Genomic DNA, 21454 nt, shown 5'->3' with positions numbered 1-21454 from the left:
ACAACCACCAATCAGCCTACACCACTGTGCACACACACGTCATTACTATGACCACTTGCATAGCCATGTCAGCAAATTACTGCTGTCACACAAATCTGATTTAGCCACTTGTAACCTGATGTTTGGACAGTCAGTATTCCAAAACTTTCGAGGCTTTTGAGTAATATTGCCAGGAATAATACCTCTACACTTATACTGCTGGGAGAGGAGGCTGTGGCTGGGATTGATTTCAGACCAGGGTGCTGTTCATGTCAAGCCGCGGTGACATAATTTGTAACCTGACATGCAGGGGTTGATAGGTCTAGCACAAGATCGGAGCCTCGATTAACTTTCTGCTATGCATCTCTTATGAGGAGCTGTGTGTGCGTTTGTGCGTGTGTGTCTGTCTGTACAGTGCCTGGCAGGATCCCATTTGCCTTTCATAATAAGGCTCTCTCAGTGAGAGTGCTGTGAGAAGTGACAGGGTAGAGGGACCTCACACAACCCTGTAGAGGAGATGGACAGGATCTAAAGGCCACCACAACCTAGTGACAATGGTAGTAGAGGAGTAGAGGACAGCAATACATGGTGGCCTTCAAACAAATCTGTACTGTATTTCTGTAGAAGCAGAAGCTCTACTGCACACAACCATAGGCCAACAGCAATGTCCACACATGAACCCACACAGCAAAGTGCAGCAATATAAAAAATAGAACATTCAACGGAGGGGACACCCTAGGCCCGGTCTATTTCCGAGCTCTCTTGGACTCCCCCACATGTGCCCCTGACATTTGGAGAATGATAACCCTTTGGGCAAACAGTGTGGTGGTGGTGGGCTGGCTTCTCCGGCGCTGTGTTAGTAGAGGAGCACCATTGGCTAATCCAGTCGTATCGCTGGGGCTCAACTCCGGGGCTGCCAGAATGAGGTGTCCACAGGTTTGATCCGAGCACAGAGGCTAGGCAACACTGGTATATACACACACCCAGCTGACATTTATCCTCAAATACCAGGCTACACAGATCACTCCGGTTCAGTTATTAGCTGCTCTTCTTCCCTCGCTTCGTGTGTAAAGAGGAGAATAATTAGAGCAGTGCAGGTCCGAACGGTCAGATATCAGCTTTATTGCGTTTTTCATTCTGCTCGAGTCATCACAGGGAGGGGCTCAGGTGGCGTAAGTAAGGAACACCATCCCTCATGACCCCCGTGAGCTGGTATACGCACACACACACCCTCTCAATCAACCAAAACTGGAAGAACTGCTGCTACATACTGTACTTATATGATGTTGTATCATTTTATACTCCCTCTCCTTTCTCAATCTCAACTGATCACACAAAGTATGTTCAAGAGACACATTCTGACTTTGAATGCTGCTTTGAAAGTTGTAATAGACACAGCTTTGATAAAGTGATAAGGGACTGTTTACAAAACCACGTAAAGGAATTCTAAGAATAGTCTTTTTTAGAGAGTAATTTCATATGAAAATCAGCTTTACAGTACTGAGAGACCACATAACTGGTCTCAACACATGGACATTCTGCTTTCTAGGAAACGACTGGCGGGCAAACGTAATAAAAGAAATGTCACGGGATGTGGTCACGTAGATGTTTTGGTATCCACTACTTGAATGCCTTGAGCGATGAGCTTCCAGGTACCAGATTGGAAAATGATATCCTTGGCATTCAAATGCGTCTTCTGTTGATCCCATGTCATACCATTTACCACAGGAGATATTACTACAGACATGTTCCATTCAGCCTGCTGAAAGCCTCCTTTCAAATATGATTGAATTTGATTGAATTCACATACACTATATTTACAAAAGTATGTGGACACCCCTTCAAATTAGTGGATTTGGCTATTTCAGTCACACCTGTTGTTGACAGGTGTATACCATTGAGCACACAGCCATGCAATCTCTATAGACAAACATTGGCAGTAGAATTGCCTTACCGAAGAGCTCAGTGACTTTCAACTTGGCACCATCATAGGATGCCACCTTTCCAACAAGTCAGTTTGTCAAATTTATGCCCTGCTAGAGCTGCCCTGGTCATCTGTAAGGGTTGTTATTGTGAAGTGGAAACGTCTAGGAGCAACAACAGCTCAGCCGTGAAGTGGTAAACCACTCAAGCTCACATAATGGGACTGCCGAGTGCTATAATGCGTAGCGCGTAAAAATCATCTGTCCTCGGTTGCAATATTCACTACCGAGTTCCAAACTGCCTTTGGAATCAAAGTCAGCACAAGAACTGTTCGTTGGGAGCTTCGTGAAATGGGTTTCCATGGCCGAGCAGCTGCACACAAGCCTAAGATCACCATGCATAATTCCAAGCGAAGACTGGTGTGGTGTAAAGCCCGCCGCCATTAGACTTTGGAGCGGAGGAAACTTTGGGATGAATTGGAACGCCGACTGCCAGCCAGGCCTAATCGCCCAACATCAGTGCCCGACCTCACTAATGCTCTTGTGGCTGAATGGAAGCAAGTCCCTGCAGCAATGTTCCAACATCTAGTGGAAAACCTTCCCAGAAGAGTGGAGGCTGTTATAGCAGCAACGGGGGGACCAACTCCTAATTAATGCCCATGATTTTGGAATGAGATGTTCCACAAGCAGGTGTCCACACACTTTTGGTCATGTAGTGTACTTTTGACACCCACGGATGCATCTCAGGAAGTACAGTACAGCACTGCGAAGGACGTTTATTTAATATTTTCTATTTTACTTCCCCAGTTGAAAAGTCATGCGGTTGCACAAGGGTGTAACACAGTGTGACTTTCGTGAACAGGCTTGTTTATAACAAAGTTATATATAATTCAAGGGCTACACAAATTAGAGTCATTTGGAAAATGTACTGAATATATTTGATTGAATTTCCTTGCATGCCAACCTGTGATTGTGAAGGAATGGTGTTCGCTGGGGGTGGGGTTTCAGCAGTGTCTCTGATTGCATTCACAGGTCTACCTAACACCTCCCATCATTCCTCATAACCCGCTGGCTTCACCTCCTCTCTACCTACATTTAGAATCCATTTAGCATCTCATGCCATAGATCCTCACACCTGAAGAGAAGAGGGTGGAATCATGATACATGAAGCTACAGTATGTAAAGGTTCCATGTACAAACAATACAGGACAATTACTTTACCCATGCCAGGCAAATGTTATCGACTGAACATGGACCACCAACTGTCTCGAACACCAAGCCACTCTTCCCTCCCGTCGCATGCTGCAGTGTAGCCTAACATCGCTCTCAGTAGTCTCTAAACAGTGGGCCTCCCTCCTCCCAGGCTGCTCCATAAGCCAGCTCACTGGGAGAGCAGTACTCTGACAATGGTCCTTAATTAGAGCGTGCCTCTGTCTGACAGCCTCTATTCTGCTCCAGCATGTCCTGCTCCACACAACAGCTTTACACAATCCCAGCTACCAGCTCCTCCACAGCTGATTCACTGCTAATTCAATCCACTCCCATTTTAACCCCAGTTGTTAATGCATAGCGGAACCTGTCTTATACTAATTGAATCAGACCCGGATAGTCCTCCTCTCCTCGCCCAGCCCTGATCAGGGATTTCTAAGGAAGAAAGGCAGCACAGCCAGAAGAGGACTGGCCACCCCACATAGCCTGGTTCCTCTCTAGGTTTCTTCCTAGGTTTTGGCCTTTCTAGGGAGTTTTTCCTAGCCACCGTGCTTTTACACCTGCATTGTTTGCTGTTTGGGGTTTTAGGCTGGGTTTCTGTACAGCACTTTGAGATATCAGCTGATGTACGAAGGGCTATATAAATAAATTTGATTTGATTTGATTTGATTTGATTGGGTTGAGAGCTGACATTTCTAGAATTACAGGAGTTTCTTATAATCGAGGCTAGAGAGATATCTTATGACTTGGTATGGTTGTGATACTTCCTACAGGTATGTTCAGCCTGGTCTCATAGAATAGACGTAACATAGTAAAAGTAAATATGGGACACTCAAATGAGTAGGATATGTTATTTCTGGTATGGTTACATAAGACAGAAGGTTACTTAAAGGCAGAAACGAAAGGATGGTGGGTGGGTGGTTTGTTGGGGTGGATGGGTGAACATATAACACGAATGTCTAGCAACCCAAAGGTTGCTTGCTCCAATCTCATCACGGACAACTTTAGCATTTTAGCTCGTTAGATACTTTGCAAATACTTACTACTTTTTAGCTACTTTGCAACTACTTGCCATGTTAGCTAACCTTACCCCTAATCTTAACCCTTTAACCTAGCCTGAACCCTAACCTTAACATAGGGAACGTTAGCCACCTAGCTCCACAACAAGTTCCACAACAAATTGAAATTTGTGACATATCATACATATTGCAAATTTGTAACATATCATATGAATTGTAATTAGTAACGTATCATATGAAATGGGTGATGGCCATCCACAAATTAATACATACCATACGGTGGGAGACAGCTTTACATTTACTATGTTACATCTACCCCTGAGTCCAGGTTGGTATGTTGTAGAGGAGTGTGACAATAAAAACTCATAACTGATTTCCGTGTACTACATGGTGAACTTTGACTCTCAGCCCCATTCCCTCTCTCTCGCGTTCTCTTTCTGCATGGTGGGTGGTTGCAATGCCTCCCCTGTCTGCCCTTTGGCGATACAGCACTCACAGCAGGCCTTGGCACTGTGGCGCTGCACACACTCATTACAGTCAGTCACACTCAGAGGCTCTGCTTCTCTCCCTCACACACCACCTCTCTCATACATACCTGACAATACTTCAGGAGGACAACAGGGGGCACTCCACTTTGAAACCTCAGTTTACCTGTAAGCCAATCTCCTCATCTTAACCTGGGCCCTCAACAATTCATAGAATGAGAGTGATAGGGAAGCCAATTTCAATGTGATAGTAATGTTCATAATTACCCTGTGTTTATAACCAAGTGGGAAGGTGGTATTTACCACATATGACTGGAAACTCTTCCATCATCCCTGAGCTCCAACTTCTCCCACATGTTGACCTCTGACATCACCTACTAAGAAAATGATCTTGATTACAGCATTTTTGGCAGTTACATTTAATAACAAAACATAATCTATTAAAAGCAATCTAATAACATGTTTTTGAACACTGTAATTAGTTTACAATTACAGCATGATCGCTGTACATTTAGTTTATGGTTGACGCCGTTTTTCAACAAAGCACGTGAATGTGACCAACTGGTATTTAAATCCAATCAAAATTGCATGTGTCACATGCATCGAATACAATGGGTGTAGACTTCACCATGAAATGCCTGCATACCAGCCCTTCTTAACAATGCAGAGTAAAAAATAAAATAAAATACAGTACCAGTCTAAAGTTTGGACACACCTACTCATTCAAGTTTTTTTATATATTTTTTTACTATTTTCTACATTGTAGAATAATAGTGAAGACATCAAAATTATGAAATAACACATATGGAATCATGTAGTAACCAAAAAAGTGTTACACACTTAAACAGATTCTTCAAAGTAAAAAACAGAAATACCTTATTTACATAAGTTTTCAGACCCTTTGCTATAAAATTGAGCTCAGGTGCATCCTGTTTCCAGTGATCATCCTTAAGATGTTTCTACAAATTGATGGATTCCAACTGTGGTAAATTCAATTGATTGGACATGATTTTGAAAGGCACACACCCGTCTATAGAAGGTCCCCCGGCTGACAGTGCATGTCAGGGCAAAAACCAAGCCATGAGGACGAAGGAATTGTCCGTAGAGCTCGGAGACAGTGTCGAGGCACAGATCTGGGGAAGGGTACCAAAACATTACTGCAGCATTGGTCCCCAAGAACACAGTGGCCTCTATCATTTAAATGAAAGAAGTTTGGAACCATTAAGACTCTTCCTAGAGCTGGCCGCCCGGCAAAAATTAGCAATAGGGGGAGAAGGGCCTTGGTCAGGGAGTTGACCAAGAACCCGATGGTCACTCTGACAGTCCAATCAGGACTCTGTGGTAGAGTAGCCAGATGGAAGCCACTCCCCAGTAAAAGGCACTTGACCTCCTGCTTGGAGTTTGCCAAAAGGCCCCTAAAGGACTCTCAGAACACAAGATTTTGGGGCGAAGGTTCAGATTGGGACAAAGGTTCACCTTCCAACAGGACATAGAGGACAGAGAGATCATTGAAAAACCTGCTACAGAGCACTCAGGATCTCAGACTGGGGCAAAGGTTCACTTTTCAACAGGACAACGACCCTAAGCACACAGCCAAGACAACACAGGAGTATCTTTGGGACAAGTCTGAATGTCCTTGAGTGGCCCAGCCAGAGCCCGGACTTGAACCTGATCGAACATCTCTGGAGACACCTGAAAACAGCTGTGCAGTGACACTCCCCATCCAACCTGACAGAGCTTGAGAGGATCTGCAGAGAAGAATGGGAGAAACTCCACAAATACAGGTACATACCTAAGGAGACTCAAGGCTGTAATCTCTGCCAAACGCGCTTCAACAAAGTACTGAGTAAAGGGTCTGAATACTTATAAATGTGATATTAAACTTTTATAAACAGATCTGAAAACCTATATTGTGTGTATTGTGTTCTTTGTTGTCTATTTGAGAATAAAGCTGTAAAGTAACAAAATGTGGAAATAGTCAAGGGGTATAAATACTTTTCGAATTCGCTGTATATGTTAGTAACACAAGAGGAATTAAATACACAAAAATGAAGTAACACTACATGACCAAACGTATGTGGACACCTGCTCATCGAACATCTCATTCCAAAATCATGGGCATTAATATGGAGTTGGCCCCCCCTTTTTGCTAAAACAGCCTCCGCTCTTCTGGGAAGGCTTTCCACTAGATGTTGGAACATTGCTACTGGGACTTGCTTCCATTCAGCCACAAGAGTATTAGTGAGGTTGGGTACTGATTTTGGGCAATTAGACCTGGCTCGCAGTCAGCGTTCCAATTCCAATTCAACAATTTCTGTATGGACCTCGCTTTGTGAACAGGGGCATTATCATGCTGAAATAGGAAAGGGCTTTCCCAGTACCAATCAATGTGCAGGGGTACGAGGTCTTTGAGGTAGCTATGTACATAAATGCAGGGTAAAGTGACAAGGCATCAGAATAGAAAATAAGAAGAATCACAACTGGTAATTTCCACCTTGCCATTTGGATAAGAAAACATCAATAGTCACCAGCATGCCCTCATGAAGTGGTTTTATTGTACAGTGTAAGTTGACTGTGTACATTATATGATGACAAATCACACCCAAATGAGTTGTCTGTATATTATTGCCATTACTGTGATTGTCATTCCACTCTTGTACTGGTTATTAATATCATTCTCCTCTGTATGATATTAACTGCCAGCGTGGCTGGTCTTCTTGTCCCTGTCTGTGTAGGCCTGAGAGACAGTGAGTGCATCCTCTTGTCCGGTAGTCCCCAGGGGAAATCGGCTCACAGAACGGAGAGCGTTTTTATCACCTCCTCCATCAGATTAGACAGACGAGTGACATCTATTAGACTGACCTGGTCGCTGCCAAGCTTAGATGTACTGCTAAAGACTTCTCTACCTTGTGATATTACACGTTCAGATAAAAGAGTTCCACATCCCTGTAATGCCATTAGACCTGTGGAACGCGTACAGAGGGAGGAGAGGAGAGGAACGACTGGTCTGTTTAACCCTGGCATCAACTTTAGAGAGAGTGCACAATTTAATCCCTCTAGGAAGCAGGATTAGACCACAGTCTTCCTCTTATCGCTCCTCTTTTTTCTCCGGACCGCATTGTCATTTCCCTTTTCCTCCCTTTCTTTCCCCCCATAATGCTCCCTACCAAGTGGCTTTAGTGGTTCATCATTGTGGATTTTGTTTTTCCCTTTGTCGTGATAGTTCCTGTTCCAGCAGCGGGGAGCATGGATTCACTGGCATTTACTGAGAGTTGCCACTTCCCACCCCTCTGGTCATGTCTATAAGAGGAAAATGATCCATGTTAATACAAGTGATATTTGTTGGTGTTAATTACTACTGTCTGCCACTACACAAAATTATGCAATTAACTTGTGAAGCTCTTCAGTAACAAAGCGCTTGCACAATTGGCCATATAATCCAGTTATTCATACATTTTGGGGAGGTTTTGCTTCATTTTTAACACAAAAACAAGTGGTTACTAGAGGTCATCGTGAGAGGAAGAGAAGAGAATGTATGTCAGCAGCTTGTCAAATCAAACTAGATAATGACATGGAGTTCTGCATGGACATGCGAATAGAGGGGGAGGTCTGCTAAGCTAACATATGGAATTGTTTTAGGATGGTCATACCAAGGATCATTTAGCTAATGGATTTTGAATTTTAGGACCCCATAAGGTATAAAACATTTTTTAAAGATTAAACGTTGAATTTGGCCTTTCTGCTATTAGCCCATAGAAACGCATTGAATAACAGCTTCATACATGGATAAACAGATAATAAAAAATAAAGAGTTTGTTCTGAAGTGTATGTCCTATATCTGAGCGATATAAGAAAAAGAAGGAAACATATTTATATTTTTTGGGACATGTGTTTAACCCCATATTTTAGCCACTAAACCATCTCCACACAGTGCATTTGGAAAGTATTCAGACTCCTTGACTTTTTACACATTTTGTTAAATTGCAGCTATATTCTAAAATGGATTAAATTGTTGTTTGTTCTCAATCTACACACAATATCCCATAATGACAAAGAAAAAACAGGTTAGTAGACGTTTTTGCAAATGCACTACAAAAGAAACTGAAATATCACATTTACATAAGTATTCAGACCCTTTTTTGAAGCACCTTTGGCAGCGATTAACAGCCTTGATTATTCTTGGGTATGGCGCTACAAGCTTGACACACATGTATTTGGGGAGTTTCTCCCATTCTTCTCTGCATATCCCCTCAAGCTATGCCAGGTTGGATGGGGAGTGTCGCTGCAACGCTATTTCAGGTCTCTCCAGAGATGTTCAAATCAGGTTCAAGTCCGGGCTCTGGCTGGGCCACTCAAGGACATTCAGAGACTTGTCTTGAAGCCACTCCTGCGTTGCCTTGGCTGTGTGCTTAGGGTCGTTGTCGTGTTGGAAGGTGAACCTTCGCCCCAATCTGAGGTCCTGAGCTCTCTGGAGCAGGTTCTCATCAAGGATCTCTCTGTACTTTGCTCCGTTCATCTTTCCCTCGATCCTGACTAGTCTCTCAGTCCCTGCCAATAACAAACCTCCCCACAACATGATGCTGCCATCACCATGCTTCACTGTAGGGATGGTGCCAGACTTCAATCTTGCTTTCATCAGACCAGAAAATCTTGTTTCTCATGGTCTGAGAGTCCTTTAGGTGCCTTTTGGCAAACTCCAAGCGGGCTGTCATGTGCCTTTAACTGAGGAGTGGCTTCCATCTGGCCACTCTGCCATAAAGGCCTGATTGGTGGAGCGCTGCAGAGATGGTTATCCTTCTGGAAGCTTATCGCATCTCCACAGAGGAACTCTGGAGCTCTGTCAGAGTGACCATCAGATTCTTGGTAACCTCTCTGATCAAGGCCCTTCTCCCCCGATTGCTAAGTTTGGCCCAGGCGGCCAGCACTAGGAATAGTCCACTGTGTTCTTGGGGACCTTCAATGCTGCAGACATTTTTTGGTAGCCTTCCCCAGATCTGTGCCTCGACACACAAACCTGTCTTCGAGCTCTACGGACGATTTGCACGTTCTAGCATGTAGTTGCATATTTCCATAATGGAACACCTGGTCTCTGAAGTGCGCGTGTGCAATAATTCAATTCACTCTTGCACTCCTTTAAAACAACACAATTTTTAGACACTTTGGCAAAGGGTAAAGTCTCCAAAACTTAGTCCACTCTGTTCGTAACATATTCTAGAACTGTATTGAGATTTTTTAAAATCATTAGGCAGGTTAATTCAACGAAAGCAATGTCTAATGGAAACGGCAGATATTGGAGACATTTTCTAAAGATCAACAACATTTTTATCTGTTCGACAGGGGTGGATTTTCCTTTTTGACCCAGTGACAAAATCCAGAGAGATATGAGACCAGGGACGACGAGGGACCGGTAGTGGCTGAAGAAGGCCAGAAGGAGCTTGCTGTGGAATCTTGTTCTGGGCACACACCGTGCACAAGGCGCCGAAGGCAGAAACATCAGGAACCATTGTGGGCCACCAGAAACGTTGTCGAATGGCTGTACTGCTCTGTTCCAGCCAGTGCCTCCACTCTTCCAACGCCATCTTGACCGCTAGGAGTTCTCGGTTGCCTGCATCGTAGTTCTTCTCTGCAGGATTGAGACGATGGGACAGAAAGGCACAGGGATGAAGCTTTTGGTCCTGGGCAGATCACTGGGACAGGATGTCCCCCCACTCTAAAGTCACAAGCATCAGCCTCTACCACAAATTGACCGGACGGGTCCGGATGGATGAGGATGGGTGCTGTGGTGAACTGATGCTTCAGGTCCACAAAGGCTCTGTCGACAGCTGGAGACCATGGGAACGGTACTTTGGGAGAGGTGAGTGCAGAGAGGGGGGCCACCAGGGTGCTGTAACCGCAAATGAAACAGTGGTAGAAGTTAGCAAAACCCAGGAAACGTTGCAACTGCACCCTAGATGTTGGTTGAGGCCAATTCACCTCTGCTTTCACCTTTCCAGGATCCATCTGGTCATTTCCCTCAGTGATGCCATATCCCAGGAAAGAGATTGTAGAGCGGTGGAGCTCACACTTCTCGGCTTTCACAAACAATTGGTTCTCCAGGAGGTGCTGAAGGACCTGTCTGACATGAAGAACATGTTCTTGGTCAGACCGAGAAAAAACAGGATGTCGTCAAGGTAGGCGAACTGAAAACTCTTTAGCATGTCCCGGAACATATTGTTTACCAAAGCCTGGAAGACAATGGTGAGTCCAAATGGCATGACTTGGTACTCATAATGTCCGCTGGCTATGTTGAAGGCTGTCTTCCACTCATCTCCTTCGCGTATCCGAACCAGGTGGTAGGTATTCCGAAGGTCCAGCTTGGAAAAAATGGTGGCCCCCTGGAGAGGTTCAAAAGCCGAGGAGAGGACTGGTAGGGGGTAACGATTCTTAACAGTAATGTCATTCAGACTCCGGTAGTCAATGCACGGATGCCGGGTCTTGTCCTTCTTCTCCAGAAAGAAAAACCCTTCCCCGGCAGGAGATGCAGATGGACGGAGGGCACAAGTAGCAAGAGACTCCTCTATGTACTCTTCCATGGCCTTGGTCTCCGGCACAAATAGAGAATATAGCCTACCATGAGGTGATGTGGTGCCTGGGAGGAGATCAATGGCACAATCTTAAGGAAAGTGCAGGGGAAGAGAAGTAGCTTGTGCCTTGCTGAAGACTTCCAGGAGGTTGTGGTACTCTGTGGGGACAGCAGAGAAATCCGAGACTTGACTTAAGCCTGAGGAGGCCATTTCGGGGAAGGCTGCGCTGCTTTGAGGCAATGGGACTGGCAGAACGAACTCCAACCCAGGGTTGAACTTGTGGTCCAGTCAACAACGGGGTGTGTTTCTTGAACCAAGAAATCCCAAAACAGGAACATGGGGAGACTCAATGAGGAGAAGCTGTATAGCCTCACTGTGATTTCCTGAAACCCGCAAATGAACAGGAACGTTGCTGTGGGTAACTCTACCAATGGAGCGGCCGTCCAGTGTTCTAGTGTCCATGGGAACAGAGAGGAGTTATTTTGTCCCACCACCCGCCAACCCCTCTTTTACGCTACCGCTACTCTCTGTTCATCATATATGCATAGTCACTTTAACCATACCCACATGTACATACTACCTCAATAAGCCTGATTAACCGGTGTCTGTATATAGCCTTGCTACTCTTATTGTCAGGGATTTCCTCCTCTTCTTCCGAAGAGGAGAGGTGAAAAGGATCAGAGGACCAATATGCGGCATGGTAAGTGTCCATGGCTCTTTTAATACGTAAATGTACATATGAACACTACAAAACAATAAACATGGAAAACCTAAACAGTCCTATCTGGTGCAAAGACAGAGACAGGAACAATCACCCACAAACACACACTGAAACCCAGGCTACCTAAGTATGATTCTCAATCAGAGACAACTAATGACACCTGCCTCTGATTGAGAACCATACTAGGCCGAAACATAGAAATACCCCAAAACATAGAAAAACAAACATAGACTGCCCACCCAATTCACGCCCTGACCATACTAAATAATGACAAAACAAAGGAAATAAAGGTCAGAACGTGACACTTATTTTCAAATGTCTTTTTACTGTTGTTTTATTTCTTTACTTACCTACACACACACACACACACACACATACTTTTTTTTCTCCGCACCATTGGTTAGAGCCTGTAAGTAAGCATTTCACTGTAAGGTCTACATATGTTGTTTCGGCGCACGTGACACATCAACTCTGATTTGATTTGATTTGAGTGGGGATACCTAATTCAGAAACTAGTGTAGCGTCCATAAAACTCTTATCTGCCCCAGAGTCAATGAGGACCCGGAGATATATAGACTGATCTCCCCACAGCAGAATCACAAAAAAGGAGGTTGATGGGATTTAGAGGATTCTACAGAAATAGGTGTCTTAACCAGGTGGCTATATAATGTCCCGCAGCCCCACAATACAGACAACTGTTGGAACTTAGCCTATGTGAACGGACCCTAGGCAATAATCTAGCTCTGCCCAGTTTCGTAGGTTCTGGAGTATTTGACTCACCGGTCGCCGATGATTCTCGAGGGAGCTTGGGGGGCTTCAGATCCTCTTGGAAAAGCAGCCTTCGAGGACTTCCGGATTCCTTCGAAGGTGAGTGAGCCATTGCGAATGAACGAGTGTGCACTAAGCCAGACTTCCTCTCACTCCTGCGTTCCCTTAGACATCCATCAATTCTAATGGTGAGGGCGATGAGGGAGTCTAGGTCCACACGGTAATTCCCGAGCAGCTAGCTCATTTTTTACCACCTCAGATAATCAGAGAAGAAAGGTATCGAAAAGAGACTTCGGCATTCCAGGCACTCTCGGCGGCCAACGTGCAAAAACCAACAGCATAGTCTGCCACACTACGGGTGTTTTAACGTAATTCAAGAAGTTCTCGGGCCGCCTCTCCCCCGGATACCGGAGAATCGAACACGTTCCTCACCTCTGCCATGAAATCCTCAAAATGACGACAAATGGCGGATTGTTGCTCCCTTCCCCACATTAGCGTAATAATATACGCTATCTTTGATCGGTCCGAAGGAAACGAAGATGGCCGTAGCTCAAAATTAAGAGATCACTGAGAAAGAAAACCCCAGCAGGTAGCAGGATCCCCAGAATATTGCTCCGGAGGAGGTAAGTGGGGTTCTCGGGGGGACGGAGTAGGCTGTACAAACTCACCACTAACAGGAAAAAAGTTACTGGGTGGTTGGCGGTTCTCAGAGGTGGCAGGCTGCCTATGAGCTAACTCCCTGACTTGCTCCATAATAGCCTTAAATCCTTGGCCGTGGGATTCCGTCAAGGAACAAAGCCCTTCTAAAACGTCCTGTAGAAGCTCCTCATGCCTCCCAATGGTGGCTCCCTGCAGGGAGACAGCTTGGCGGAGATGGTCCAAGTCTGCTGGGTCTGTCGTGGCCCGTTCGTACTATAAAGGCACAAGGCGAGACCCAGATGCAGACACAGGAGGCAGATGGTTTGAGTCTTTGATATTTATTGATCAATCTAAAAGGGGTAGGCAAGAGAATGGTTGTGGACAGGCAAAAGGTCAAAACCTGTTCAGAGTCCAGAAGGTACAGAGTGGCAGGCTGGATCAAGGTCAGGGCAGGCAGAATGGTCCACCGGGCACAGCCAGAAGAGGACTGGCCACCCCTCATAGCCTGGTTCCTCTCTAGCTTTCTACCTAGGTTCTTGCCTTTCTAGGGAGTTTTTCTTAGCCATCGTGCTTCTACACCTGCATTACTTGCTGTTTGGGGTTTTAGGCTGGGTTTCTGTACAGCACTTTGTGACATCAGCTGATGTAAGGGCTTTATAAATACATTTGATTTGATTTGAATGGTCAGGCAGGCAGTACGGAGTCCAGAAAACAGGAAGGGTGGTCTAGCAAAAAGAGAATAGAAGCAAAGACATACAAGACGAACTGGCACAGAGAGACAGGAAACACAGGGATAAATACACCAGGGAAAATAAGTCACACCTCGAGGGGGTGGAGACAATCTCAAGGACAGTTGAAACAGATCAGGGTGTGACAGTTTTCAGAATAAATTATGATCGCCAAATACTATAACTATAACTATCTGTATTGTTGTCTATCACTTGTTTTCTTTGGTGCAAAAATAATAATAAAATAAGTAAATAAGCATCCACTCCACACATTCTAAACGGCTACTGCTTACAAAATAAAATTTCAACTATAACATTTATGATTCTTTGCAGGACAATGATTTTCCTGACTTCAAAGACTGCCTGAATTGCCTTGCCTTGCTTTTCCGTTTGGCTGGCAAGTTTGGCTATACAATTATTTCAGATCTACAGGAGTGCACATTTCACAACGGCACGGGCCGTGGCGATACATTGGCACATGAGAATTATTAGAATATGGCAAATATTCGTAAATTATTGCATTCTAAAATATTGGTCAATTATTTAATTCTATCCATGCTGGCTTTCGCGGGCTACCTGAGACACGAAACAGATAGGTGGCAGGGCATATAGGCTGTCACCAATCATTTATTAATGCCCGTGTAACAGTTTTCGTTGGTGGAAGAAGGAGTAGACCAAAAAGCAGCGTGTTAAGTGTTCATGTTGGGCGGCTCTGGCGGCTCTGGACAGGAGGGAGGCTCTGGAAGCGCTGGACAGGAGGGAGACTCTGGAAGCGCTGGACAGGCGGGAGCACCTGGAGGGAGGAGACGGAGAAACGGCCTGGTGCGTGGGGCTGCCACAGGAGGCAGGGCTGTGCTGGGGAACCGGTGACACCGTGCGTAGGGCTGGTGCCATATAACCCGGGCAGAGGAGACGCACTGGAGACCAGATGCGCTGAGCCTGCTTCATTCCTCTTGGCTCGATGCCCACTCTAGCCCGGCCGATACGAGGAGTTGCGATGTAGCGCACCGGGCTATGCATGCGCACTGGGGACACCGTGCACCTCACCGCATAACACGGGGCCTGCCCGGTCAACCTCTCTCCACGGTAAGCACGGGGAGTTGGCTCAGGTCTCCTACCTGACTTAGCCACACTCCCCGTGTGCCCCCCCAATACATTTTTGGGGCTGCCTCTCGTCCCTGTTGCGCTGCCGTGCTAACTCCTCATAATGCCACCGCTTTCGTAGGTGGAAGAAGCAGTAGACCAAAACGCTGCGTGGTAAGTGTTCATGTTGGAAATTTCATCAAAACTGAACACTAAACAAAATAACAACAAGGAATAACGAGAATGAAACAGTTCTGTCAGGTGATACACACAAAACAGAAAACAACTAAACACAACTCAAGGGCGAAACCAGGCTGCCTAAGTATGGTTCTCAATCAGAGACAACGATTGACAGCTGCCTCTGATTGGGAACCATACCAGGCCAAACACATAGAAATACAAACATAGAACAAAACATAGAATGCCCACCCCAAACGCCCTGACCAACCTAAAACAGAGACAATAAAAGGAAACTAAGGTCAGGACGTGACAGCCCAATTTGCTTAAATGGGTGGAAATGCCAATCAGATCTTTCAGATTTATACATCCGGTGAAACATCTGGCTCATTGTTCTATCTGTGATCCAGCTACAGAATATGTCACCTGGTCTGCAAATTGCAAAGCACATGCGTCTCAGATGGTATTTTTACGACGTGTTCCAGGGCGTCAGTGTGCTACGCACTTACCAGTCGGTGCACTAGCTCTGGTCCAGGGCGTTATATTAGTGTATTAGTATCGTAATGGTCTAAGGTCACTGTTGTTGTTGATTCTTTCTGGTGTGTTAAGTTGTGAATGACCAGTGGACGTTTTGTTAGCATGGAGAGACCAGATGAGTAAATTAGGTTAAGGAACAGAAGGTGGGTTTTGGAGAAAGGCCATCGGTGTGTGTTCTGCAAGCAGTACAGCGGATGCAGGTGAGACATGAGCGTGGTGAATGGATAGACGTGGTTATGGTCAGCGAGGAAGAAGGTGGAAGAGCTGAGTGCGGTGGGAAGATGTGTGTTGAGGAAGAATGGCACCATGTACAAACTGTATTCTGCTGTCTCTGATGGCTCAAAAACTAAACCTGATGAGAGTGAGGATGACTTACCTGTGGTGGCAGGTGTGGTGAAGACCTCAGAGTCTGAGCTTCGCCCTGATGGTCAAGGCTGATTCGGGCCCAGTGAGAGTGACATTTTTGCAGAAAGTGGATCCCTGCCTTTTGGCTGATCCATAGGCTGGATAGAAAATAAGTTGGGTACTGTATAATCGGTGACTGTAGCTTGAAGTGGACCTGTGACGTGCTTTGCTCTCTGGAGAAGGGCACCTTTAAAAGGAGTGAAACCAACTGAAATGGAAGGTTCCCTGTGCCTGTGAAGCCCTCCGTTAGGTGCAACGCGACCTGTTGGCGAGTGTGGTGAATCGGAGAAGACACTGTCTGTCCTCTTGAGTTTTCACCTGATAAAGTCATATCAGAATATGTCACTTATCCTATGAGATCTTTTGTGTCGAACCCACTAATGTGTTTCCGATGCCAAGCTTATGTTGCAGCAGTGTGTAGGAGGGAGATTCCCAGATGTGAGAAGTGTGCAGGAAGGCATGGGACAAAGGAAAGTCGGTGGAAAAACTGTGTGTGTCAATTGTGGGGGTGCCCATGTTGCTGGGGATCAGAAGTGGCCTGTGCGAGAGAGACAGGTTGAGGTTGCCAGGGCAACAGAAGGTGTCATATGCTGAGGCAGTGAAGAGAGTAGAGGATGATGGGTCAAGGATGAGTAATAGGCCAATAAAGAGTGATATGAATTTGTGCTTCAGTAAGGTTGGCTTCTTCGCATTCGTTGCCATGGTTATCAACTCTACCGCAGAAATGGAACGCAAATCAAAGAAAATATATTTTGTGGAGGCAGCTGCAGAGAAGTACTTGGCTGTACAAGGTTTTACTGCAAAATAGTTACAAGGTGTGTTGAACGTAAGGGTCCCGTCCTCCCAGACCGTCAGCCTAGACTAGGATCAGTTAGGATACAAGTAGTAGAATGGGATGTGGATTTTTATTTGAATGAAATAGTAGTATTTAGGTGTAGGTTAGTTGGTGGTGCAAATTTTTTAGTTTCCCCCTTCCTTTTTATTTTTGTATCACAACATTTTACGTGATCGATCACACACTACCACACAGTAGGTGGCGGCATGCACAAGCAAAATGTGATACCAAATAAGAAGAAGAAGAAGAAGTAGTGGCCGAAATTAGGATAGTAATGACTGTATATATGAAGGAGGAGAGCTAGCTAGCTATGTGTTAATGTTTAACTATGTGTTAATTTAGTTTTGATAACTTTTTGATTCTATGTTAATGCCAAAAAAATCACTACAACCAAGCAACAACTGTTGCTTGTGCTTTAGCTATCACCTTGGTAAATTGGCTACACTGCTATTTACTAGCTATCTAGTGCTGCTACTAGTGGCACTAGATAACACTTGATTTACATCATCATCAACATTCGGTCTGGTTGGCTGATAACCGTAACAGTAAGTTCCTTCTCAACATGTTACAGTACAACATGTTGACCTGCTCATAACTGCAGAGCCTCAAATATAAGACCCACATGCTCTCACATACACTGAATAAAATATATGTTCCTCAGTAACACATTTAGTACACTATTACAGTAAAACCAGTATTTATACATCTTGCTCAAGTACCTGTGTTTTTGCCGTTAATGGTTTGAGGCATGAAGGTACCCACTGACAACGATAGATGGCAGTCTTGTACTCAGAGTGTGCTGCTAATACAAGCAGAGCCACTTTTCCACGTATCCTTTGTAGTTGTTATTTCTGCTTTTCAGTTAACTTTTTTCAGAGGGCTACGGTCTTGTCTCAGATCAGATAAAAAATGCACAACACAAGACTTTCAAGTGGAGTGAGTTTCTTCAAGGGATGCTATGAATTATTGCCGATTGTGAGGTATGTACACAGAAACATCCATACACCTCCACATTCTCAATATTTGCTGACAATACTGATGTTCACAGGGATGCATCCTCTATCAATTGCAGTCTATCATTAGAACTAGCTCTTAGAAAAAGCCCAATCGGGGACAAAAACTTGAAAGTGGGCACTGTCAGGAAATGCTACTACATATCAATGTAAATGTAGTACATACCAATAACACCTCTGGCATTGTAGCAATCCAACCCCAACCCAGTGGGTACCTCTGGCATAGAAACAGTGAACCTCTCTAGTTGTACAACCATGTGTAGCATGTTGACTGGCCTGCCTGGCCCCTCCCACCTGTTCTTCTCTTTAGTTCGCCAGCCAGCGCCACCTCCATATGAGCCCTCCATAAATCTGTGTCTGTCATGCTCCGCATATGAAATGGAAGTGATGACCACTGTGATTTAGTGCTGCTGGCGCAGGCTCTGGCTGTCTGTTTTAGTAAAGCACAGGGCTCCTCTTTTTATGGCAGATCCACAGTGACATGATTCATGATGTCCTGCCTCAGAGGGGGGCAGTGCATCACAGGATCATAGGCCTGATGCACTGACACGCAGGGACATATAACAATAACAATATGATGTATATATAACAATATGATGCACTCTCACACGCTCATTCCCATACATACACAAATGAGCTAATTAAGTCATAAAATCCTCATCCATACTATAAATTCTCACATTGTGCAGCTCTTGATATACAGAACATGGTTATGTACAACCCCTGGTGGTTTCAGCACCAGCAGATCACAAACAAAGTCTGAGAGTAGAGGAGAGACTGTAAAAGGAAGGAAGCAAATGGGTCCTCATCTACATATTTCAGCAGAGTGGACCTGCTTCTCCTAAGTGGGAAATGGGGTCATTGTTTGGCCCTGTGTTTGTTCCACAGACAGTTTGACAGAGGGTTGGTCACTCAGAGAGAATGCATTGCCATTCCACATTATAGTGTTTTTATATAACATTAGGTACACTTCACACTATGGTGAGCTTCATTATAAGCGGACTGTTGAGATGTTTGAAACTCTACGAGGAAGTAAAGACTCACCTGTTGATCATATCACCCCCTCTATTTCTCCGTGGCGGGGAGTGGTGTTGTGGTCCTGCAGGTGGTCTGTAGTCCGCTCCACTGCCCCTGTCTATCTCTCCTGGCTTGGCTGGGCCTGCCGGAGCCTGAGACAGGATAGCTATACTCCCAGGTTCCCCAGCTGTGCTACGGAAGGATGAGATTGTACGCAGAGCAGAGCACACTGGTAGAGGGGAGTGAGGAGATTCACAATAACCAGACTAACAGTGCAGCTATAGATTTCTGTCTGTCTCTCTGAGAAGTTTTTTTATCATTACTACAAAGATGGTTGTTCGGTTGTCGGAGACGGGAAAGGGGCAGGTGTAACACTTTATATGGCTGTAATTACTGTAGTAACAACATTGTATCAACATGTTCTCATCTGAACACATGCATAAACTCACAGAGCCTTTCTAATATCCAGTATGGTCTGGGTGTTGTGACTTGCTCAACTACATTCTCCAGAGACAGGCGGCATGTATGTGTCATCGAGGCATAGGGGGTGATGGTATTCTGCCACAGCTGATATTACTCCTCCACATATGTATGACCCACAACCTGCTAATGGTGCTGTGATTGACAGGAAGAGACACACGGACCTTCCCTGAGTCACTCCCCAGTCATTTCCATCACAATCAGGGAACAGCAGAGCAGGAGGGAATCAGCATCTAATGGAGGGAATGGGTGGGGAGGGGGAGGGATTTACAGCCACCTGCCAACAGTAAACGCTGTATTATTAATACAACCTGGACTCAGGGGTAGACATAGAATAGTAAATGTAAATCCGGGATACTCCAATTAGTATGATATGTTACATTTTTTTATTGGTATGTATTAATTTGTGGATGTCCATCCTCCATTTCGTATGATATGTTATGAATTTGCAAAATGTACGATATGTAACGAATTCCAATTTGTTGGCTAGCCACGCTAGGCCAGGTGGTTAGGGTTAAGGGTTAGGAGTTAGGGTTAGGAGTTAGTTAAAGGGTTAAGGCTTGGGTTCGGGGAAGAGTTAGCTAACATGTAGTTGCAAAATGCTAAAGTTGTCCATGTTGAGATTCAAACATTCATAATTCTAAATACTTTGGGTTGCTAGACACTCACGTTATACACCTACCCATCCACCTCGGCCAACCACCTTACTTTAGTTTTTGCATTAAGTAACCATCTACCTTATGTAACCATACCAAACGTAACACATCATACTAATTTGAGTGTCCCGGATTTACCTTTACTATTTTACATCTAGTCTATGAGACCAGGCTGTAATATTACCCCAGATGCCTTTAGGGCCACATCAGCCACATCCTACTCCATACAAAATGTGTTTGTTGTGTTTGTTTATTCACTGGCAGTCCGGTCTATACAAATATTTTATCAGAATACATTCAATTAATGTAGCTAGCGAAAGCAGACAGCCTATGTGTCCCAGAGGAAAGGTAAGCTTAGTTGAGCAACCCAAAGCTCAGAATAGAGACCAGTGCTTTCTCGCTGTATTGAAAGAATGCTATTTGGGACTGACCCAGAAACCTAGTTATCAATTTTGACGTATTACAGCCTTCAGTCCAGTTCTGTAAGGGGAGGTGGAGTTAACATATGGAAGATCACAACCTGATTGGGCTGAATTGTTCTAATACAGAATCAATTACATGTAGTTTGATAAATACAATTGTTGACACAGTTATCTCCCGTTGCGGTCCATATCCTCTCCCCCCATTAACCCTGCTTTTGTTACTCTATGTTAGAGCAATACATAAGTAAATGTTTTAGGGTTTTCAGCCTCTGTAACCCAAATAACTGCACCCATGCTCCCAGTGCTTGCAGCAGTCGCAGCGGTCCACTGGTGCGAGTGCTTCTCGCTTTGAAGAGCCTAATAATGTGAGCACTTGTTTGGCGACGCAGCTGGCGTGTTTGACTTGGCAGGCATGCGTGTGGACAGCCCCAGGGCAGTGATGGGCCCTGCATTACATGGGGCTATTTTCCCAGTCGCACCCCAGTCAGTCTCCTCTCTGACCGAAGCAGAGCACAGTCCAACTGGTTCATAGTTGGCATGGTGCAGGCAGGGGTCTGAGAAAGATCACCCCTCACTTTGAGTTCAGCATCTGCGACATTCTCAGAGGCAGATACAGCCAGGAGAGAGCATACGTCTCAGTCAGACCCAGTCTTATATTGTAAAATGATTTGATCTTTTAAAATTCTCACATAGATTTGGTAAAACACACCAGTTTATTTCAATCTTAAACAAAGCACACTGGCCTTTTCCATGTTGAGATAGCATCTAGTGCGAATGAGAGCATTGTTCTACGGTG

This window comes from Oncorhynchus nerka, linkage group LG20 (genome assembly GCF_034236695.1).
Source record: "Oncorhynchus nerka isolate Pitt River linkage group LG20, Oner_Uvic_2.0, whole genome shotgun sequence".
Classification (NCBI taxonomy): Eukaryota; Metazoa; Chordata; class Actinopteri; order Salmoniformes; family Salmonidae; genus Oncorhynchus; species Oncorhynchus nerka.
This window is presented reverse-complemented; position numbering follows the sequence as displayed.